The 18,890-nt window shown below is 43.9% G+C and overlaps 1 protein-coding gene across 1 annotated transcript in view; it reads right to left on the bottom strand.

The window, feature by feature from the left end:
• Positions 1-18,890, bottom strand: part of LOC123729216 (glutamate receptor ionotropic, kainate 4) — a 494,511-nt gene that overhangs the window by 209,810 nt on the left and 265,811 nt on the right. The window lies entirely within an intron of this gene.

Genomic DNA, 18,890 nt, shown 5'->3' with positions numbered 1-18,890 from the left:
GGTGGAGCGCCGCAGCGCTGCGTCTCTCCAACAGCACCCTGGAGAGGCGCGCTGGGCATGGACAAGCTAAATATTTTGTACCCCTGCCTTTGGCAAAGTGAGCACTGCTTATCATGGGGCGGCATCAGCGCTCACCTAGTATATGGCCTTAATGCCACTGGGTGAGATAAGTTAGCATTGTTTTGGGGCAGAATAATGTAAGGTATGTGTTGTTGGAGGTGCGTTTTGGTCAGTTTAGCTCGGAAAATGCCGCCCTCGTCAAACTGCCGCTCTAGGCGGCTGCCTAATCCTGCCTAATGGGGCCTAATCATCTAATTATATTTATAATCCCTATTAATTCAATTGCGTCTTTGAGGGCCTAGTGATAAAATGTGTCATTTCACTTTTAAAATGTATTATCTTTTATTGTGGCATAAACGCAAACAGTCATGTTTCTCTCCCCCCCCCCCCCCCCCCACTTGCAACATATTTCAAGCCTCCAAACAAAGTGGTGCACGGAAAGAGACATCGTTTACACAAAACACCAAACAGTCTAATGAAATGTGGCGATCGTCATTAGGACAGAATTAATTCGCGTCCTGGGTTTCGGCCACTCATCTCAACCTTGGCAAAATGTCAGTGTTCTCCTTAAACCACATCGCATTTTGGAGCGTATGATATACCACCCGTTTTCAAGTCCATTCGTTCATTTTTCATGCCTCTGACATGCAGTAATGAGAAATAGTGGTGTAATAGCCTACAGTTTTCTTGACGTTTTGTTTTCATTATTGTGATAGACTCATATTTTACCGGTATGGCGTACCCAACTATTTATTTTGCTGGAAAGCTGTACAGGTGTTGTGCCGAACATCTCCCCCTGCCATAATCCCCCCCACCCCCCCTTCTTCATTGCTGCAACTTGCTTGCTAGTTGAGATTTCTGCTCTTCACTCCGTTGTCAGTTTACCCTACATTTCACTGATCTCAGTAGCAGAAAGCATTTATGTCTGCAGTTTTCGGGTTGGCTATTTGTTTCAAGTGTCTGTGGCGGTTCTATGGCGCCCTGAGCGAACCTCCGCTTCAGCGCCCGCCCGCACCCGGGGGCGCCCCGAGCAAGATGCCGCCCTGGGCGGCTGCCCATGTCGTCCGTACATAAATCCGCTACTGATTTTGTATTAGTCTATAATTAAATATCTTTGCCAAAATTCGTCATCTCTCCCATGTGTTATTCGACTAGTATTTTTGAAAGTGTAAGGATAATAATTCAGCTATAATTGTTCTGAAATGTTTATTGCTTGCCAACATTTTACTCCCTCTATGTTTAATATAACACACATACATTCTTTAATCATTTAGGTTGCCTATCCTGACGTGAAGTTTGTTCTATAGAAAGTATTTGATTCTAGCCACAAAATGAAGGAAATTAGAAGGGGGGGGGGGGGGGATTCTGGCAGGGGGGAGACTAAAACCTTTGTAGCTAAGATGGTACATTACTTCTCTCCACACCTTAGCCACACACCCATGAGAGAGTCACTGTACTGTTCTGTCTGGGTTGTCGAGAAAATTAACATACCACTACAAAGTTAGATTACAGAAACTAACCCCTGCTTGGTTTGGTGTGATTCCTGTCCCTTCAATCACCCTGCTCGCTAGCGAGACACAATGCTAACTGAACATGGGGCTGGATGTTAAGTCAGTTCAGTATCATACAGATCCTCTACCCTATGTCCCCTCATTATGGCTGGTTGGCTGAGGGTCTAATGAAAAGATGGCCAGGTCAACTATCACCATCTGCTGCCAGCCCTGGCCCCATTGTCACACCATATTCCTTATGTAACGCATAAATAACTATTATTCTCTGGATCAGATGATTTCATTTAGCCTTCATTCAACCAGAATAGTCCCTTGAGGTTAAAATATATATTTTGTAGGGAGACCTGGTACAGCAATAGAATCTCTCTTCTCATCGGCGGGTCATTTGGAGTGGAAGCTCGATTTCATTGTACTGTAAGTATCACATACTGTAAAACAGCTCAGTAATACAGTACATCAAAATTTACACAGACGCTCTTATCCAGAGTGACTTACAGGAGCAGTTAGGGTTAAGTGACAGATTTTTCACCTAGTCAGCTCAGGGATTCGAACCAGCAACCTTCCAGTTATAGACCCGACGCTCTTAACCACTAGGCTACCTGTCATTGGTGTCAAGTGTCTCTCACCCCACTGATCAGCCTCGTGAACGAGTCTGGGCAACGCAGCACACCTGCCTCGCCAACCCATCCACTCCAATTTAGGCTGGTCTTTAAACCTGGCTTCGAAAACAGCCCCCTGCGGAGACGCTGGCGAGGCTTCCTGATGTACAACCCCCTCCAGATGTGCCAGGCCCCTGCCATCCACCTTTTCCAGCTAACCTCAGCCTTGAGCATTGCTGGCTGGCATGGCTAGCACACCTTGCACCACACTTGCGAAAGTATTCACCCCCCTTGGCATTTTTCCTATTTTACTGTCTTACATCCTGGAATCATTTTTAACATTTTGGGGGGGGGTTTGTATCATTTGATTTACACAACATGCCTACCATTTTGAAGATGCAAAATATTTTTTCTTGTGAAAAAATAAGACAAAAAAACTGAAAACTGGAGCGTGCGTAACTATTCACTCCCCCAAAGTCAATACTTTGTAGAGCCACCTTTTGCAGCAATTACAGCTGCAAGTCTCTTGGGGTATGTCTCTATAAACTTGGCACATCTAGACACTGGGATTTTTGCCCATTCTTCAAAGCAAAACTTCTCCAGCTCCTTCAAGTTGGATGTGTTCCGCTTGTGTACAGCATTCTTTAAGTCATACCAAAGATTCTCAAATGGACTGAGATCTGGGCTTTGACTAGGCCATTCCAATACATTTAAATGTTACCCCTTAAACCGCCATACATCATTCCTTCAATTCTGACCAGTTTCCCAGTCCCTGTCGATGAAAAACATCCCCACAGCATGATGCTGCCACCACCATGCTTCACTGTGGGGATGGTTATCTCGGGGTGATGAGAGGTGTTGGGTTTGCGCCAGACATAGCATTTTCCTTGATGGCCAAAAAGCTCAATTTTAAGTCTCATCTGACCAGAGTACCTTCTTCCATATGTTTGGGGAGTCTCCCACATGCCTTTTGGTGAACACCAAACGTGTTTTCGTATTTCTTTCCTTAAGCAATGGCTTTTTTTCTGGCCACTCTTCCGTAAAGCCCAACTCTGTGGAGTGTACGGCTTAAAGTGGTCCTATGGATAGATACTCCAATCTCCGCTGTGGAGCTTTGCAGCTCCTTCAGGGTTATCTTGGGTCTCTTTGTTGCCTCTCTGATTAATGCCCTCCATGCCTGGTCCGTGGGTTTTGGTGGGTTGCCCTCTCTTGGCAGGTTTGTTGTGGTGCCATATCCTTTCCATTTTTTAATAATGGATTTAATGGTGCTCTGTGGGATGTTAAACGTTTCTGATATTTTTATATAACCCAACCCTGATCTGTACATCTCCACAACTTTGTCCCTGACCTGTTTGGAGAGCTCCTTGGTCTTCATGGTGCCGCTTGCTTGGTGGTGCCCCTTGCTTAGTGGTGTTGCAGACTCTGGGGCCTTACTGAACAGGTGTATATATACTGAGATCATGTGACAGATCAAGTGACACTTAGAATGCACACAGGTGGACTTTATTTAACTAATTATGTGATGCCTGAAGGTAATTGGTTGCACCAGATCTTATTAAGGGGCTTCATAGCAAAGGGGGTGAATACATATGCACGCACCACTTTTCCGTTTAAAAATTTTGTGGAATTTTTTGAAACAAGTAATTTTTTTCATTTCACTTCACCAATTTTGACTATTTTGTGTTTGTCCATAACACCAAATACAAATAAAAATCCATTTAAATTACAGGTTGTAATGCAACAAAATAGGAAAAACACCAAGGGTGATGAATACTTTTGCAAGGCACTATATCTGCCTGCAAGGCATGGGGGCTTGGCTCGCCATGGTTGAGAGGTGGGCATACTGCTTTTATTTTCATTTCATTTCCACCGCCTAATGGCGAGCTTACTCAACACCCCACCAGGCAGTGGGGAGAAGCCGGTAGTTAATGAGGTTACTGTATGTGTGTGCATGTGTGCCTGTACGTGTACGTGTGTGTACGAATGCGTTTGCGCGCAATCAGTGAATTTCTGTTCCTGATGGCCTTTCTGTGTCTCTGTGTTAAAGGGAGAGGAGGAAGCAGAACCTTTCAATTATGAAGTAGACGTAGGGCGCCAGTCAGGCATGAGCAAGGACACAGTTGATAAGATAAGCACTCACAAACACACAAGCAGCTATTAACACCCGTGCACACACACACACACACGCGTGAATACACGCGCCACCTGTCAGCACCCATCGGTCGCCAATCAGAGTGGACTGCACAATGTTAATAACACACCTGAGTGCACAGTGGAAAATAACCTCCCATGTCCACATAGAGTTAAGCAAACGCATCAGCACACAGGGTCCTCCCTGTCTGACGTGATGGCGGTCCCACAGTCCATCATCTAGTTGACTGTTCAGGGTAAGAACTTTATTGTCCTCCCAGTGTTCTGCTATCTGTCGAGCAGATTACACTCAGCGAGGCCCAGGGAGAAAGCCCTGAAATACCGCGCTCTGTTCTCACTCACCTGTGTCCTCCTGTCCCTGTTCTATCCCAAACCCGCTATTCCTCCTCCTTGTTGTCAACGCGCCACATTCTGGCGTCAGGTGTATCACTTATTAAAGAAGCAATTTGTGGTCAGGGTCAGCCACGTTGAGCTGCTTTGTCTCCCAATGCACCACTAGTGGGTTTGTACCAATCTGCACATCTGCAGTCTGTGACAACAAACAACATGAATTCGCAGCTTGAGCTCAGGGGGATCTAACTGTACTTGTACATTGTTAACCCTGCTATGCTGCCGAATCACAATGACTCCTCTCGAGGACCCACAGCTATAGTACAGCAGCCCACGCCATTTCCATTCTTAACCTGATCATTGCCTGAGAGGTGGAGAACAGGGGAGCAGCGGAGAACAGCCTTCTGGGCCCAGTCACCTGGATCAGAGATATGAATCCAGCTCCAATGTTGCTCCACCCGTCTACAGACAGCAGGCCATGGGAGGTGGGCCCCGTGAAGGATGAGTCACAGGCAACTGCTGCACCCGCGATGCTCCCCGGGTCTGTATTAGGGCCCTGCAGGAGAAGAGGCTACAACTGATGGGCACTTTGCTGTCAGAGAGGAGGCTCACACATTCCTCTATTGTCTCTCTCTTTCTCTGTCTCTGTGCCTGCACCTCTTTCATTCTCTCTCCCTCCCTCTCTCGGTCTCGCACTCTCCCTCCCTCTTCTCTCTTTCTCCCTCTCTATGGAGCCATCCACAGGCACTAGTCTAGTGGCAACCTCCCAAACACACTGGGCAAGCATCTCTCTCTCCCGAGGACCACTTTAACCTTTACAGCAGTGTTAACAGTGACAAAAATATTAGCACACACTTCAATCTGTGGCTCGTAAACTCAATTTAAAACTGACTGTATCATCTCTCACTGAGAAACAACAACTGTAAGATGCATTTAGTCACTCTACGTACTTACTTAGCATTCTACACATTATGTCATGTGGACACCCCTTCAAATGAGTGGATTCGGCTATTTCAGCCACACCCGATGCTGACAGGTGTATAAAATCGAGCACACCGCCATGCAATCTCCATAGACAAACATTGTCAGTAGAATGGCCCGTACTGAAGAGCTCAGTGACTTTCAACGTGGCACCCTCATAGGATGCCCCATGTAGCTCAGTTGGTAGAGCATGGTGCTTGCAATGCCAGTGTTGTGGGTATGAGTCCCATGGAGGACCAGTATGAAAATGGATGGACTCACTACTGTAAGTTGCTCTGGATAAGAGTGTCTGCTAAATGACAAAAATTTAAAATGATGCCACCTTTCCAACAAGTCAGTTTGTCAAATTTCTGCCCTACTAGAGCTGCCCCGGTCAACTGTAAGGGCTGTTATTGTGAAGTGGAAATGTCTAAGAGCAACAATGGCTCAGCTATGAAGTGGTAGTCTGTTCTTGGTTGCAACACTTACCAATGAGTTCCAAACTACCTCTGGAAGCAACATTAGCACAATAACTGTTTATTGGGAGCTTCATGAAATGGGTTTCGATGGCAGTTTGCAATGCCAAGTGTTGGCTGGAGTGGTGTAAAGCTCACTGACTTTGGAGCAATGGAAATGTGTGTTCTGGAGTGATAAATCACGCTTCACTGTTTGGCGGATGCCAGGAGAATGCTACCTGCCCAAATGTATAGTGCCAACTGTAAAGTTTGGTGGAGGGGGAATACTGGTCTGAGGCTGTTTTCCATGGTTTGGGCTAGGCCCCTTAGATCCAGTGAAGGGAAATCTTAACGCTACAGCATACAACGACATGTATACCATTCTGTGCTTCCAACTTTGTGGCAAAAGTTTGGGGAAGGCCTTTCCCGTTTCAGCATGACAATGCCCCCTTTCACAAAGCGAGGTCCATACAGAAATGGTTTGACAAGATAGGTGTGGAAGAACTTGACTGGCCTGCACAGAGCCCTGACCTCGACCCCATCAAACACCTTTGGGATGAATTGGAACACCGGCTGGCCAGGCCTAATCGCTAAACATCAGTGTCCGACCTCACTAATGCTCCTGTGGCTGAATGGAAGCAAGTCTCCACAGCAATGTTCCATCATCTAGTGGAAAACCTTCCCAGAAGAGCGGAGGCTGTTCTAGCAGCAAAGGGGGGACCAACTCCATATTAATGCCCATGATTTTGGAATGAGATGTTCGACGAGCAGGTGTCCACATACTTTTGCCCATGTAGTGTACGTGTACTGTAATTGGCACCCAATTACTGAACGTAACAAAAGTAGAGAAATTGTGGTATCAAATGACTTCCAGCGTTAGTAAGAATTGTTTATATTTGTATAGTAAATATTTGATATACCATCACATAATAACACTACTATTTCGCTAAAAGACATTGCAAAGGTTAGTCATTTTTATTCACACCGAAGTGCCCAGGTTAAAGGTACTGTATGATTTATTCGGTCTGTGAAAAGCAGAAGCCGTTGCTCTTCAGTGGTCAAGGTGACAGAGGACCTTTGCTGTTGTCCCTCTATGTGATGGATACTGCCTAAGATGGAGACTTTGGTCAAGCGTGTCCCAGTTGCACTCTTGGAGGGGTGATAAAATAGTTCACGAGGGCAGCCATTGCTCTCTCCTTGTGCTCGTGAGTGGAGGTGAATAATGCATGTGGATTATGAACCTAACCTGGGTTGAAATGAGCCTGAACCTCAGGCAGCCAGATTCATGTGGATGAATGGCGAGAATGACTGGCACTCAATTTCCAGACTGTCACTTCAATGGTGTCACAAACCCAGAGTCATATCTGCAAGCTTGGGGAGAATACTGTATCAGAGAAAATAACCAAGATTGCCTGTGGTTCCCTTTTAAATATTGTGAATGGTTAAAGCGCATCCTATGTTGTTCGCAAACATTTATTTATTTTGACGAATATTCCCAATGACACACGTCAATCTAATATATTTTCTTTGTGCATAAAGTATGATTCTTCTGACAGTGCATTTGTGCATTAACACTAGCAGTAAAATATATTGCACGTACATTAGTAATGTACTTTATATCCTAAACTTTTTAAACAAACAATTATAATTCTACACACACTGTATTTGCAGTTTCCATTAAGCGTGTTGCACGAAATGCACCGGTTGACATCCATCTATCTTCCCAGTGAGTCTCTCAGCTTGACCTGGAACCAGCTCATAGCACAAAATCACCACCCCTCTGCCCCACATGGACTTACATTGGTCTTTAACAATTGACTGATGTTTCCAATAGACCAATGTAATCTTCTCTCCTCCACCAGACCCCTTTCTGGAAGGCTTGGAGTGAACTCGGTGACATGATCACGCCACTCACTGCTCATAGACAGGCGCTAGAACAACCGTTTTCATTACCTTGGATTAAACCTAAACGAAGCATGGCACTACTCCATCAGAGGTTGCATCCCAAATGGCACCCTATTTCCCTCAAGAGTGCGCTACGTTTGACCAGGGCCAATGGGGGGGCATATAGGGCTCTTGTCAAAAGGTGAGGTATTTTATTGAATAATGAAAGTACATTTACCAACTGTCAAGAAGTGCAGGCACTCTGTCAGAGCATGACTGGGTCAACCTGAAAACCAGCCTGCAGAACGTTCCTTTTTGACAACAAGTTAAGCTATGCTCACAAGTGCGTCTGCCTGTCCGTTAGGATGGCATTGAGCACAAAGGTGAAAATCAACATTTCATGTCCTCAGAGGATATACCATTTCCCATTCCTATTGAGAGATGTTAACAAAATCCATTCTGTTTAGAATGAGTATTAAAATACAATGCACACGTATGGCTTTGTATTTCCCCTTTGAGTATAATTAGTTTTCCAGTGCTGTATTATTTCGTTGTTCCCTTTCCTCTTCCATCTGAGAGCCTGTTTGTCAGCCCCACCGCCAATGTCTATCTGCTTCCTCAGTTAGCTTGAATGACAGGTAATGACACCCGCTGAGAGATTGCCTCTCTCTCAGGGCGGAATACCGTCCGCCGGAGGATGGCTGCATCATTGCGGTGTCACGGAAAAGACAGACATATGACATCTCTCTCCCTTTCCCCCTCTCCTTTCTATCTCTTTCACACTGTTTTTCTTTCATTTCACCTCAGTCGCCTCCTCATCTCCATCCCCTGGCTCTGTCTAGCGTATTGCTTTGACCGCCCGTCCCCCTCCATGTCTCCCATCCCCCTCTCCTAAGCTGCGGAGAATAGAGTGGTTTTGTGAGAAGAAAAAAAAAATCAGTTGACCACAAGGGAACGTGCTCGACGGTATCATGATCAATTGAGCCGAGCGTCCAGTGATGTGATGAGAAGTTAGACCACAAGCTGTGTACCAGCTGCTACCATTTGCTTCCCAAAGAGGTTGAGTTTAAAAGCTACTGTAGAATATTTACTTTTTGATATTTATTTGCCTTGCACTTTCAAGTCATTGTTGTAGTCTGTGTACTCTTAATGTACTCTTGTGCCTGTGTGGTTGTATGTATCGCACCGCTATAGCCCTGATTGTAATGCTCTAAGGGGACAAGTAAAGTGTATGGAATTGAATAGAATGTTCTACAGCAACATATTAGTTATTAAAGAGAACCTCTACTCCACTTTATTCAGATATTCAGATATTCAGATACGTGGCTAGAAACTGCCCAATGTGAGAGTGATAGAATGATTATCTTTGCTTCCTGGATAGATGTAATCAACACCTATTTCCACACTATCTATAGCATTCCAGTAAGAGACAGGCTTTTACAAATTGGCATCGGCATAATGAGTCAGTGATTGAATTTACAGGAACAAAGGTTATTGGAATCCCATTTGTTTTAATACAGCACGCAGAATAGAAATACTATTACTTTTGAAACCCAACAGATGACTAGAGACTACATTATCTGTGGTAGGAGTTTAATTCCAAACTAGAGGACACCAACCTAAAGCAGCATGTCCCGAGACTTTGCAAGTACTTGAATTGAAAGTTGAAGGCGCAATCTGGGATTGGTACGTCCGTTTTTGGACTTCCAAAACAAACAACTTTCGCTATCTTTGGAGCTGTCTGTTTTAAATACACATAGGCTAAGGTTGAAGAAAAATAAACGTGAAAAGTAATATGTCCTGCCATGATAGCCTGACACTTTTCAACCAGCCTGCATGTGAAAAGCCATCAGTAGCCTCCCGAGTGGCGCAGTGGGTCACAGCCACTAGAGATCCTGGTTCGAGTCCAGGCTGTGTCACAGCCGGCCACAACCGGGGGATCCATGGGGTGGTGCACTATTGGCCCAGCGTCGTCCGGGTTAGGGGAGGGTTTGGCCGGCAGGGATGTTCTTGTCCCATCGCACACTAGCGACTCCTGTGGTGGGCCGGGTGCAATGCACGCTGACACAGTCACCTGGTGCACGGTGTTTCCTCCGACACATTGATGTGGCTGGCTTCTGGGTTAAGCGGGCATTGTGACAAGAAGCAGTACTGCTTGGATGGGTTGTGTTTCGGAGGACGTGCGGTTCTCGACCTTCGCCTCTCCCGAGTCCGCATAAGAGTTGCAGCGATGGGACAAGACTGTAGCTACCAATTGAATACCACGAAATTGGGGAGGAAAAGTGGTAAAAAAAACAACCCATGATTAAAATGCTAGCAGGAGACAGTCAGTCACTGTTGGACCCTGACTTCTTTGCAGGGTGACACCACTGCCAAGTAGTTGGCCATGTGAATAGAAATAAGGTGCCATCGGAACAGTGTAAAGCCAGACCCACCCTGTGACCACACTGCCAGTGTCGTCGCAAACGTCAGACACCATTAATCAAACACCTCTTACATGGACGGATTGACCATCTGGCAATTCTGGCAAATTCCAGGTGGGCCAAACCATCTTTTTGTTGGGTGGGCAGGTCGAAATTTAAAAAAGGGACACAGCCGGCGGCACATGGGCCTGTTAAGTTTTTTAAAATTATTTTTGCGGAATTTCTCTGGTGTCATAATATATTTGAGAAGAGAAAGATGCACATACTGACACAGATTTAGCCTACTGCTGCCAGATAATATTTTGGCTGTTTATCATATGAAATAGTAGGCTAATTAACACTTAGGCCTAATTAGGGAAGGGGTGATTTGGGGAAACGCATATGACAGGCATTAACTTGCAATAGACTAAAAAGTTGTTTGATTGGCTTTTATAACACATACAGTAAGCCAATAACCATCTATTAAACATGAAATGCAGTGCTACTGCTTTTTATTAAATACAAGTCATAAACTATTGCAATGAAACATTGAATTAATGCATACTAATTGCTAAATAATCCTCTGTTAAATTTGGGGACTGTCTGTGTATTTTACTTGTTTTATCAATGTTTATTCGCTTCTGAATCTGTCTTTTTAGCCAGCGAGTGGGTCGTCGTTTATGAGCAGTAGTAACGAGTGACTTTGGTGTTGTATTACATTACATAGCCACCGCCACTGTAGGCCGGAAAGTCCTGCCTATTTCCCGCCTATTTCATTCACTTCGTGGCCGAAAGATACGCATCAGTGGCACTGTCAAACGAAGAACAATGCTGTAAATCTATCTGCATCCACATAAACTAGTCTCGGCATCATTGTATGACAACAAAGAAGGTTTAATATTGAGTTAAATAGAAGAAAACAGAGCGAGAGGGAGAGACTGTCAGTTCCTTAATGTAGCCATTGGCTGTATTATAAAGCCAAACATTAAGGAACTGGCAGTCTCTCTCTCTCTCTCTGTTTTCTTCTATTGAATTACATGTAGCCTTTAGCTAATTGGGCATGGGAGAACACATGACAGGAACTAATTTGAAATATGTAGTTAGGCTATTATAAGTTATTATATAAGCCAATGGTCATCTATAAGGCATTTATTCAGTGATTTTATTTTTTGTCTAATATATGTTTATTCATTCAGAACTAGGATGGGTAAGACTTTATTTTAAGGGCCTGTAATAAACCATTTATAAGGCATTTATAAATGGTGTGTTCCCCATGTATTAATCCTTACTCCCACATTAATAAACCATTTACTAATCTTTCTGCAGTCCTTAATCTCAAAATTCACAAGGCACTCGCCCATCTGAGCCATCTTTGTTACAGGTGCATGGTAACAGTTGAATAAGATGCGAGAAAAGAAGAAACCCGCACACTGCTCTTGATAGTATCACTGTTCTTTTATAAGCTTAGGCCTTGAGGCCGATGCGTAAAGCTTATTATAGAGCAGTGATACTATCAAGAGCAGTGTGCGGGTTTCTTATTTTTTCTGCAGTCCTTAATCTAAAGTGAGTGCTATTTATAATTTATAAAAACTTTACCAAATGCTGATTGGTTGATAGCAGGGAGTTATATCACCACAATCCCCGCATTACACGGGTAGCGCCTGTTAACAGTTCCATTAGATTTATCAATGCGGATCCACTGTCCGACAGCCCAGCCTCCACTGTCCCACAGCACAGTCAGTCAATTTAAGTGGGAAAAAGACAATATTTCCCCATGATACTAGCCTAGCATTTGGTACAGAGGGGATAATATAAGCTGGCCTGTACAACATGTTGCAGTTTTTTCACCGTGCTATACATATGAACGTGATGAGACTGAGAGCTTCTCTCAGCCAGGCAAAATCATTTATCAGGATCATTATAATGGATATATCCAAAGAAATGGCAATGTAGAAACAAAGGTAAAACAAACTAAAATGCACAGTGTGTTAGCTTTCCTTTAAATGGCTAGCTAGCTAGCAAAGGAGAAGTAACATTAGCCTAGCTATCCTCCATAATTATATTACTGACTTGAAAATCTATTTATAAATGATTTATTAAATCATTATTTACTTAAGTTCTTGTCTCTCATCACCATTGAACCTCTGCTACCTAGCCATCTAGCTACATGCCAATGATTTGTTTACTATAGCAACGTGAAATATCCCAAAACGAATGAACAAATCAGCCTGTTTGGTTAGCAACTTCAGAACCTCACAACTAACAACTGGCTTTTGTCCGGACTAAATTGTCTGGTGGAAGTATGAAATAAAACAAATTGACAAATTCAAAGAATGTTTTTAATGAAAACATGTCATTAATCCTTTTTTAAGGATTATAAAAGCAATAAGGCCCTCGAACCTGGGGATTATCGGTTTGCCTCGGGCCTAAGAACAGTCCTTAGTCTGGAGTTATCACACGATAATCCCCGGGTTCTCATTCCTTATTGCTTAATTATTTATGTCTGAGTGACCAGTGTAATTTCTTAGAAAAAGATGGGCATGCAATTGGTAGACATTGCACACAACACAGGATGTTTAAGGATATACACTGAGTATGCAAAACCTGCTCTTTCCATGACCTAGACTTACCAGGCGAATCCAGGTGAAAGCTATGATTCCTTATTGATGTCACTTGTTAAATCCACTTCAATCAGTGTAGATGAAGGGGAGGAAACAGGTTAAAGAAGGATTTTTAAGCATTGAGACAATTTAGACATGAATTGTGTATGTGTGCCAGTCAGGGTGAATGGGCAAGTAGGTGCCAGGCACACCGGTTTGTGTCAAGAACTGCAATGCTGCTGGGTTTTTCATGATCAACAGTTTCCCGTGTGTATCAAGAATAGTCCACCACCCAAAGGACATCCAGCCAACTTGACACAACTCTGGGAAGAATTGGAGTCAACATGGGCCAGCATTCCTCTTTCGACACCTTGTACAGTCCATGCCTCGACGAATTGAGGCTGTTTTGAGGGCAAAAGGGTGCGACTCAATATTAGGAAGGTGTTCCTAATGTTTGGTATAGCAGTGTATAAAGTGCATTTGGAAAATATTCAGACCACTTGACATTTTCTACATTTTGTTATATTACAGCCTTATTCTAAAATTGATTAAATTGTTTTCCCCCTCATCATTCCACACACAGTACCCCATAATGACAAAGCAAAAACAGGTTTGTAGAAATGTTTGTAAATGTATTAAAAATAGATAATAAAAATATTACATTTACAGAAGTATTCAGACCATTTACTCAGTACTTTGTTGAAGCACCTTTGGCAGCAATTACAGCCTTGAGGCTTCTTGGGTATGATGCTACAAGCTTGGCACACCTGTATTTGGGAGTTTTCCCCATTATTATCTGCAGATCCTCTCAAGCTCTGTCAGGTTGGATGGGGAGCCTTGCTGCACAGCTATTTTCAGGTCTCTCCAGAGAGGTTCGATCGGGTACAAGTCCGTGCTCTGGCTGGGTCACTCAAGGACATTCAGAGACTTGTCCCGAAGCCACTCCTGCGTTGTCTTGGCAGTGTGCTTAGGGTCGTTGTCCTGTTGGAAGATGAAACTTCGACCCAGTCTGAGGTCCTGAGAGCTCTGGAGTAGGTTTTCATCAAGCATCTCTCTGTACTTTGCTCCATTCGTCTTTCCCTGGATCCTGGCTAGTCTCCTAGTCCCTGCCGCTAAAAAAATCCCCACAGCATGATGCTGCCAACCCCATGCTTTACCGTAGGGATGGTATTGGCGAGGTGATGAGTGGTGCCTGGTTTCCTCCAGACGTGACGCTTGGCATCCAGCCCGAAGAGTTCCATCTTGGTTTCATCAGACCAGGGTATCTTGTTTTTCATGGTCTGAGAGTCCTTTAGGTGCCTTTTGGTAAACTCCAAGCGGGCTGTAATGTGCCTTTTATTGAGGAGTTGCTTCCGTCTGGCCACTACCATAAAGGCCTGATTGGTAGAGTGCTGCAGAGATGTTTTTCCTTCTGGAAGGTTCTCCCATCTCCACAGAGGAACTCTGGAGCTCTGTCAGAGTGACCATCGGATTCTTGGTTACTTTCCTGACCAACGGCTTTCTCCCCCGATTGCTCAATTTTAGCCGGCAGCCAGCTCTAGGAAGATACTTGGTGGTTCCAAATTTCTTCCATATGAGAATAATGGAGGCCACTGTGTTCTTGGTGACCTTCAATGCGGCAGAAATATTTTGGTACCCTTCCCCAGATCTGTGCCTCGAAACAATCCTGTCTCGGAGCTCTACGGACAATTCCTTCGACCTCATGGCTTGGTTTTTGCTCTGACATGCACTGTCAAGTTGGGACCTTATATAGACAGTATGCCTTTCCAAATCATGTCCAATCAATTGAAATTACCACAGGTGGACTCCAATCAAGTTGCAGAAATATCTCAAGGATGATCAATGGAAACAGGATGCACATGAGCTCAATTTCGAGTCTTATAGCACATTTCGGAATACTTATGTAAATAGGGTATTTCTGTTTAAAAAAAATGTATACATTAGCTAAAATGTTGTAAAAAAAACTATTTTCGCTTTGTCATTATGGTGTATTGTGTGTAGATTGATGAGAAATGGTTTTATTTAATCCATTATAGAATAGGGCTGTAACGTAACAAAATGTGTAAAAAGAGGGGGTCTGAATACTTTCCAAATGTGCAGTCGAGGTAGGAAGTAATCAGAGAGAGAGAGAGAGAGAGAGAGAGACACACTGACACAGATGTACTGCCAATAATAGTACTTAACCCTTAGGATGTATGAAAGCCAGGCACTTATATTTGCAATATAAGTTGTGATTTTATGTACTTATGATTTTATAAGATATTATGAGCCAATAGTCATCTATTAGGCATTTGTTAAATACTTCTTTAATCTAATAAATGTGTTTATTCATTCACAACTAGGATGTTTCTGGGCCCAGCACATGCAGTGTGGTACCCTTGTCATGTCTGTCGTAGAGAGGGGACCAAAGTGCAGTGTGTGTTTCGTTCCACATATTTATTTAATCTGTGAAAACTATGCAATACATCAAATAACTGAAATCTACAAAATAACAAACCGTGACGCACGCAGAGGAGAAACAAACACTACTCACAAATAATCACCCACTAAAACAGGTGGGACAAACATCAACTTAAATATTACCTCCAATTAGAGACAACGACGACCAGCTGCCTCTAATTGGAGATCATACCAAACAAAACCAACATAGAAATACAAAACTAGAAACTGAACATAGAAATACAAGATAAACACCCCCTGTCATGCCCTGACCTACTCTACCATAGAAAATAACCACTTACTATGGTCAGGACGTGACAACCCTAGTCTTCTGGTATCAGAGCTGTGGGAAAGGAAGCTAGGCTTAGCAGATACAGCTCAGAGGGGAGTGCAGTGGCGGTAGGAAGAAAACAGAGAGACACAGATGTACGACCAGTTCCTTAATATGTTGGCTGAATATGTAATAGCAATTAACACTTAGGAGTGACAGACAGAGTGACAGAGACAGAGTGACAGCAGAGAAGATGCAGAAACAGACTGCACAACAGGGAGGCAACAGAGGCATGGCTATAGTGGTGACTTGTATCTGTGGCTCAGTTGGTAGAGCATGGTGTTTGCAACGCCAGGGTTGTGGGTTCGATTCCCACGGGGGGCCAGTACAAAAGAAAATGCATGAAATGAAATGTATGCATTCAATACTGTAAGTCGCTCTGGATAAGAGCGTCTGCTAAATGACTAAAATGTAAATGTATCTCAGTTGGTGCTTTTATATGTTACACTTGTCTTAAACATGAGCTGGTTAAACAGAGCTTGTTAAAAAAGGAGAAGAACTATGTTTCACCAGTCACTGGTACAGTAACAGTTGAGAAATGCTGTACTATAGAGTACTGCCTATGTCATGTGTCAGTAGATTTACTGCCTGTGTGTGTAAGTAGCTTGTGGGGCAGGTGCACGCACGGTAATGTGGGATGGTGTGGCTAAAATGCTAGGGCTGACTTTTTGGCACAGTCCGCCCCTGACCTCTCACTTTCCATGACAACTACACTACATGACCAAAAGTATGTGGACACCTGCTCGTCGAACATCTCATTCCAAAATCATGGGCATTAACATGGAGTATAACAGCCTCCACTCTTCTGGGAAGGCTCTTCAGTCAAGTTCTTTCACACCGATCTCGACAAACCATTTCTGTATGGACCTCACTTTGTGCACGGGGGCATTGTCATGCTGAAATAGGAAAGGGCCAGAATCGTCTACAATGTCTGCTCCAGAGTTCAATGGCGGCGAGCTTTACACCACTCCAGCCGACCCTTGGCATTGCGCATGGTGATCTTAGGCTTGTGTGCGGCTGCTTGGCCATGGAAACCCATTTCATGAAGCTCCCGATGAACAGTTGTTGTGCTGACGTTGCTTCCAGAGGCAGTTTGGAACTCAGTGAGTGTTGCAACCGAGGACAGATTATTTTTTACGTGCTACAGGATTCAGCACTAGGTGGTCTCGTTCTATGAGCTTGTGTGGCCTACCACTTCGCAGCTTGTGCCATTGTTTTTTTATTTTATTTATTTATTTCACCTTTATTTAACCAGGTAGGCAAGTTGAGAACAAGTTCTCATTTACAATTGCGACCTGGCCAAGATAAAGCAAAGCAGTTCGACAACATACAAAAACACAGAGTTACACATGGAGTAAAACAACATACAATCAATGATGCAGTAGAAGAAAAAAAATAAGACTATATACAATGTGAGCAAATGATGTGAGATAAGGGAGGTAAAGGCAAAAAAATGCCATGGTGGCAAAGTAAATAAAGTATAGCAAGAAAAACACTGGAATGGTAGATTTGTAGTTTGAAGAAAGTTCAAAGATAAAATATAAATAATATGGTGCAAAGGAGCAAAATAAATAAAATAAATAAATACAGTAGGGGAAGAGGTAGTAGTTTGGGCTAAATTATAGATGGGCTATGTACAGGTGCAGTGATCTGTGAGCTGCTCTGACAGCTGGTGCTTAAAGCTAGTGAGGGAGATAAGTGTTTCCAGTTTCAGAGATTTTTGTAGTTCGTTCCAGTCATTGGCAGCAGAGAACTGGAAGGAGAGACGACCAAAGGAGGAGTTGGCTTTAGGGGTGACCAGAGAGATATACCTGCTGGAGCGCGTGCTACAGGTGGGTGCTGCTATGGTGACCAGTGAGCGGAGATAAGGGGGGACTTTACCTAGCAGAGTCTTGTAGATGACCTGGAGCCAATGTGTTTGGCGACGATTATGAAGCGAAGGCCAGCCAACGAGAGCGTACAGGTCGCAGTGGTGGGTAGTATATGGGGCTTTGGTGACAAAACGGATGGCACTGTGATAGACTGCATCCAGCTTGTTGAGTAGGATATTGGAAGCTATTTTGTAAATGACATCGCCGAAGTCGAGGATTGGTAGGATGGTCAGTTTTACGAGGGTATGTTTGGCAGCATGAGTGAAGGATGCTTTGTTGCGAAATAGGAAGCCAATTCGAGATTTCACTTTGGATTGGAGATGATTGATGTGAGTCTGGAAGGAGAGTTTACAGTCTAACCAGACACCTAGGTATTTGTAGTTGTCCACAAATTCTAAGTTAGAACCGTCCAGAGAAGTGATGCTGGACAGGCGGGCAGGTGCAGGCAGCGATCGGTTGAAGAGCATCCATTTAGTTTTACTTGTGTTTAGGAGCAGTTGGAGACCACGGAAGGAGAGTTGAATGGCATTGAAGCTCGTCTGGAGGGTTGTTAACACAGTGTCCAAAGAAGGGCCAGAAGTGTACAGAATGGTGTTGTCTGCGTAGAGGTGGATCAGAGATTCACCAGCAGCAAGAGCGATATCATTTATGTATACAGAGAAAAGAGTTGGCCCAAGAATTGAACCCTGTGGTACCCCCATAGAGACTGCCAGAGGTCCAGACAGTAGGCCCTCCGATTTGACACACTGAACTCTGTCAGAGAAGTAGTTGGTGAACCAGGCGACGCAATCGTTTGAGAAACCAAGGCTACTGAGTCTGCCGATGAGGATGTGGTGATTAACAGAGTCAAAAGCTTTGGCCAGGTCAATGAATACGGCAGCACAGTATTGTTTACTGTGTTACTCCTAGACGTTTCCATTTCACAATAACAGCACTTACAGTTGACCGGGGTAGTTCTAGCAGGGCAGAAATTTGACTAACTGACTTGTTGGGAAGGTGGCATCCTATGACGGTGCCACGTTGAAAGTCACTGAGCTCTTCAGTAAGGTAATTGTACTGCCAATGTTTGTCTATGGAGATTGCATGGCTGTGTGCTCGATTTTATACACCTGTCGGCAACGGGTGTGGCTGAAATAGCCGAATCCACTAATTTGTCCACATACTTTTGTATATATAGTTTATTACTAATCTTGGAGAGTGAATGTGTAGAAATAACACCCTTTATTTTGCCTAAATTGTACGGCCGGATCATTTTTTTACTTGAAGTGTAGTGTGACGCTATCTACAGTATGTCCGA

Source organism: Salmo salar, chromosome ssa20, assembly GCF_905237065.1.
Source record: "Salmo salar chromosome ssa20, Ssal_v3.1, whole genome shotgun sequence".
Lineage (NCBI taxonomy): Eukaryota > Metazoa > Chordata > Actinopteri > Salmoniformes > Salmonidae > Salmo > Salmo salar.
This window is presented reverse-complemented; position numbering and strand designations above follow the sequence as displayed.